Below are 5,699 nucleotides of genomic sequence, written 5' to 3'. Positions count from 1 at the left end.
CCCTACCCACATCAGACTCCATTGTAACCTGGTTTACACCTGTCCAATCCGTTATAGATGTGTTTAGTACTTCAAGGAGACAAGATGTGAAGGATTTGTTTTTTTAAAGGGGGGTATATTTGATGTTGTAATTGTTTTTAATGGAGACAGGTTAGAAGTAGAGGGGGGAGACAGATGAGCAGGGAAGACAGTGAAGACTAGATGCAGGGATTGCACTTTGGTCTCCAGTGGGGAGGCTGAGGCATACATAGAGCATCCAGCTGTGTTACCACAAGACTACAGGCTATGTACAGAAGGAAGCATTTCTAAAGTATTCGAATACTGCCCTAGACTCAGCCTGTCCCAAATATCACCTTATGCCCTATATTGTGCACTACTTTTGACCCCTGCCCAATGGGGTGCCATTTGGGATTCAGGACGTCCCAAACCCCTACCTACCACGTGCCCTTGCTCGGCCCTCACTAGGGCTGTTGCGGTCATGACATTTTGTCAGCAGGTGATTGCCAAGCAAACAACTGCCAAGCAAGTAACTGCCAAGTAAATAACTGCCGGTCTCATGGCAATTGACCGTTTAATTATCATAAACATGTTTAAAATCTCCTGGCTTCCACGCTTAACCTACAAGCCACTGATGCAGACCTTTGGGCTCCCTAGTGGCGCAGCGGTCTAAGGCACTGCATCTCAGTGCTACAGGCGTCACTACAGACCCTGGTTCGATTCCAGGCTGTATCACAACTGGCCTTGATTGGGAGTCCCATAGGGCGGCGCACAATTGGCCCAGCATCGTCCGGGTTAGGGTTTGGCCGGGATAGGCCGTCATTGTAAATAAGAATTTGTTCTTAACTGACTTGCCTAGTTAAATAAAAAAAAATACATTTAAAAAAGTATAAACATTGAATTTAATATATCACAATTGAACATAGCTTAATAAAATAGAAAGGATATTTTCCCCAAACGATTTCAAAGGAAGTGCACACTATTCTGTGTTGAGCGGTTAACAAAGAAACTGGTCCTCCTTTATGCTTCGTTCAGAGTTATTTATTCGACTTTCGTTGTGATACGAACGCTGAGATATGTTCTTATTCTTAATATATTATAAGGCTGCATGATGGGACTCTGATGATTTGGAAAAAAGTCACAAGCTGAACACACTTCATCAGTCTCTCATTCACAATTTGACAAGCACTTGACAATATTTTCACCAGGCCTCGAATTTCCCGGTGGCAACCCCCTTGTGTGGCTGTAATGCCCCATAAAAAAAAGTCTGTGCCTTTTGCGGCCAATGTGAGTGTTATAATAATTATAATTACTCTCGCTCACATGGCTCCTTCAGATGTAGTCAATGCCCGTCACGTGATCGGGTCCATCTCAAAGTCATTTCAGCTAAGAAGTAGGCTAAAAGTGAATGAAGACAGACACATCGGGGGCGTAACTGCGTGCGTCCAATTCCGAGGCGCATATTGATAATGTTTGAACTGTCCACATTTTACTTTTCGTCAGCCAATCAGATGAGTCGGTCTAACCAACACCAACAGCACTAGCTTATGCCAATGTACTATCCCCCCATAGTGCAAAAGTTGACCTATGCTATTGGGGAAGATAATTTTCACCATAAATATGCACCTTTATAATAAACCATTAAATGCACAAATTGCATTTGCCTTCACTTTCAGGAACAGTGTTTTCCTGCTAATTGATTGCATTTTGGGACATTCGCACTAATAGCCAACCACCGTGTGCGAATGTCCCAAAATGCAATCAATTAGCAGGAAAACACTGTTCCTGAAAGTGAAGGCAAATGCGATTTGTGCATTTAATAGTTTATTATAAAGGTGCATATTTATGGTGAAAATGATCTTCCCCAAACTTGAAACACACGCACAGCCAGTTAGGCTCTACACCGGTTATAAAGCGGATTAATGGTTATTATTGTTTTATTTTTTATTTAACGAGACAAGTCAGTTAAGAACACATTTTTATTTTCAATGACAGCCTAGGAACAGTGGGTTAACTGTCTTGTTCAGGGGCAGAATGACAGATTTTTACCTTGTCAGCTCAGGGATTTCATCTTGCAACCTTTCGGTTACTGGCCCAACGCTCTAACCACTAGGCTACCTGCGCTTCCTGTGCTTCATTTTAAGGAGTTATTTGGTGACTTTAGTTGTGATAAAAACCTTATCAAAACATATAGGCCTATGTGCTGGGCTACATACGGTGTGCGACTATGATTTGAAAAAGTTGCAAAAAAACACGAGTTATTCCTTGCATTACTGCACAAGCTGGGCATCATTCACAAGTGATAATACATAATCCACAAGTGATAGGCTAATATTGTCACCCATCAGACTATTGTTAATATAATGTTGTCTTTACATATAGTAAATAATATATGTGTGAAATTAGTTTTGATTTAGAATGGACAATTATCATGCACCTGTATCGAAACGGGTGTGGGGGAAAAATGTGTCAACTATGCACTTAAATAGCGAAATGGAGGACGCTTTTCCTGTGGTTCATTTTCATGCCAGCCAGGTAGGCTATACTCCTGTTGTAAAGGGAAGCAATGTGCTTAATATTAGGGAAGTTTATAAATATAATAGGCCTAGCCTATAGAAAGCTGATGAGATCCTCCTCTTTTTAATAGTCCATCAAAACGGTTTTCTCACGCAATTACATGGCCTATAGAAATGTTGACCAACATGAGCTCATGGACTGAAGTGTTTTGGTTAGATTTTGCATGACATTTGCATTGATGTCAGAGTGATTTAAAGGGACAGTACAGTGCTGAGTACCAGGCAGTTAGCAAGTTTGGTAGGCTACTAATGACAATCAGTAGCATCAGAGAAGCCTAATTACCGTGACTAAACGGTCTCGTGGAATTTGACTGCCATCATGGCTTGTGACCGCCGATCTGGTGGTAATACCGTCACCTTGACAACCCCTCCATGTTGGCAGATCTAGGGACAAGATGACTGAGTTTACCAAAGACAAACGGCTGAATGTAGAACTCTATACAGCTGACTTTCTATCATTGGACCATTGGAGAAGGGCCCAATCCCAAATTGACATCTAGACCCTATGCACTTGTGGAGATGTAAGATAATCTAATTGGTTGTAAGCAATATGGTATTACTTCCACCTAGCCTATCATTGAGTGGTAGAGCTATTACCATATTGCTTACACTTGACAAAACCTCTCCGATCTCCACATGTGCATATGGCATAGGGTCTAGGGGGCATTTAGGATTGGGTCCATGTGTCTTGATCTCTGGTTTTAAAAGACTTGTCTTACCACCATGACTAGTTCATAATAAATTCAAAATGCCATGCTGTTGTATCCTGTATGTATAACTTGGAATATAATTATATTTTGTCAATTTGTCTCAAACTTAAATAATGCTGCTCGGCTCCCTGTTCAAGTTGAGTTCACATTTTAGCCCGGGAGTTTTTGTATTAAGAGTTGACGTTTAGATACCTTTGTATATGTAGTGTACCGCCATGCAATCTCCATAGACAAACATTGGCAGTAAAATGGCCTTACTGAAGAGCTCAGTGACTTTCAACGTAGCATCGTCATAGGATTCCACTTTTCTAACAAGTCAGTTCATCAAACTTCTGCCTTGCTAGAGCTTCCCCGGTTAACTGTAAGTGCTGTTATTGTGAAGTGGAAACATCCCGGAGCAATGACGTCTCAGCAGCGAAGTGGTAGGCCACCACAAGCTCACAGAACAGGACCGGCGAGTGCTGAAACACGCAGCGCGTAAAAATCGTCTGTCTTAGGTTGCAAAACTCACTACCGAGTACCAAACTGCCTCTGGAAGCAACATCAGCACAATAACTGTTCGTCGGGAGCTTCATGAAATGGGTTTCAATGGCTGAGCAGCCGCACACAAGCCTACGATAAGTAATGGTCTGTGGCTGTTCTTCATGGTTCAGGCTAGGCCCTTTAGTTCCAGTGAAGGGAAATCTTAACACGACAGCGTACAATAACATTCTAGATGATTCAACTTTGTGGCAACAGTTTGGGGAAGGCCCTTTCCTGTTTCAGAATGACAATGCTCCTGTTTTTTTTGGGGGGGAAGGGGGGGGGGTGGGGGGTGATGCCCAACATTTTGGAGTGAGATGTTCGACGAGCATGTGTTCACATAATTTTGGTCATGTAGTGTATGTTGTCCATTTCAAGGAATGTTTTCAATTTATTGCTGAACACCAACTAGAGTTAATAAAAATGGTGACAGCAATGTGTTGTTGGAGTAGATCTTTATGAGTAAGAAGGATTATGCATAACCTAGGGTCCTAGCATAACCTAGGGTCCTAGTATAACCAAGGGTTCAAGCGTCACAGGTAAAGTGCATGTATGTAGTGTTACATCAACATTTTGTGAGGACAGAAATTTAAGAAATTCTTAGATTTGTAATTATTTGTTAATTCATCAATAATGACAATAAAGGTGTAATTCTAGCTTCAGTTAGATAACAATAGTCATATGTGTCATTTTTACATAAACACACATTAATCCCGATAAGATTGCTATACTACCATTATTTGTCACCTATCTAAAAAATGTGGATCTTCATTTCAGTCCGTCTTTCATGGCAGAGTTTTGTGCTTTTGCATTGGGTGACTGTTCAAAATGGGGGGCACACTCATTATAACGTGTTCAGTTATGCTCACCGCACGACTAATAAATCCATACTGTACATTCGAGCTAGAAAGCGAGTAATCGTGATTCGTGCATCATACAGATTTTATTTTGTCGTAGACATATTTTGAGAGAGCTAAAAAGCGAGTAATCATGATTCGTGCCTCATACAGCTTTTATTTTGTCGTAGACATATTTTGAGAGAGAAAGCACGCAGGGCATTCTACGCCATTAAAAAGCAAATTCAAATTGAAATACCTATTAAAATTTGGCTAAAACTAATTGAATATGTCATTGAACCAATTGCACTTTATGGCAGCGAGGTGTGGGGTCCACTTGCAAAACAAGATTTCATCAAATGGGACAAACACCCCATTGAAACCCTACATGCAGAGTTCTGTAAGATTCTCCTACGTGTTCAGAGGAAAACTACAAACAATGCATGCAGGGCAGAATTAGGCCAATATCCACTAATAATAAAAACTCAAAAAAGAGCAATTAAGTTTTGGAAACATCTAAAATACAGTGACCCCCTCTCATATCATTACCAAGCCCTGCAATGCCAAGAGCTGAGCAAAGAAAAGAGTCCCCTCATCCAGCTGGTCCTGGGGCTGAGTTCACAAACCTGTTCTACTAACACACTGAAGCCTCAGGACCAGAACATCCAATCAATCAGAATAAACCAAATTACAACACAGTCAAAACAAAACTACATTGCTTATTGGGAAACACAAGCACAAACACAAAGCAAAATAGGGTGCTATCTGGCCCTAAATCGACAGTACACTATGGCTAAATATTTGACCATGGTTACTGATCAAAACCTTAGAAAAACCTTGACAAAGTACAGGCTCAGTGAGCACAGCCTTGCCATTGAGAAGGGTAGACACAGGAAAACCTGGCTCCCTGTAGAGGAAAGGCTGTGCAACCACTGCACAACAGCAGAACCTGAGACGGAGCTGCATTTCCTGTCAAAATGTCAAAAATATAAAACAATTAGAGAGTGTCATTTCCCCAAATTTGAAATCCTTATTCAAGGTTTTAAAGACCTCTCTGA

Source organism: Salmo trutta, unplaced genomic scaffold, assembly GCF_901001165.1.
Source record: "Salmo trutta unplaced genomic scaffold, fSalTru1.1, whole genome shotgun sequence".
Taxonomy (NCBI): domain Eukaryota; kingdom Metazoa; phylum Chordata; class Actinopteri; order Salmoniformes; family Salmonidae; genus Salmo; species Salmo trutta.
This window is presented reverse-complemented; position numbering follows the sequence as displayed.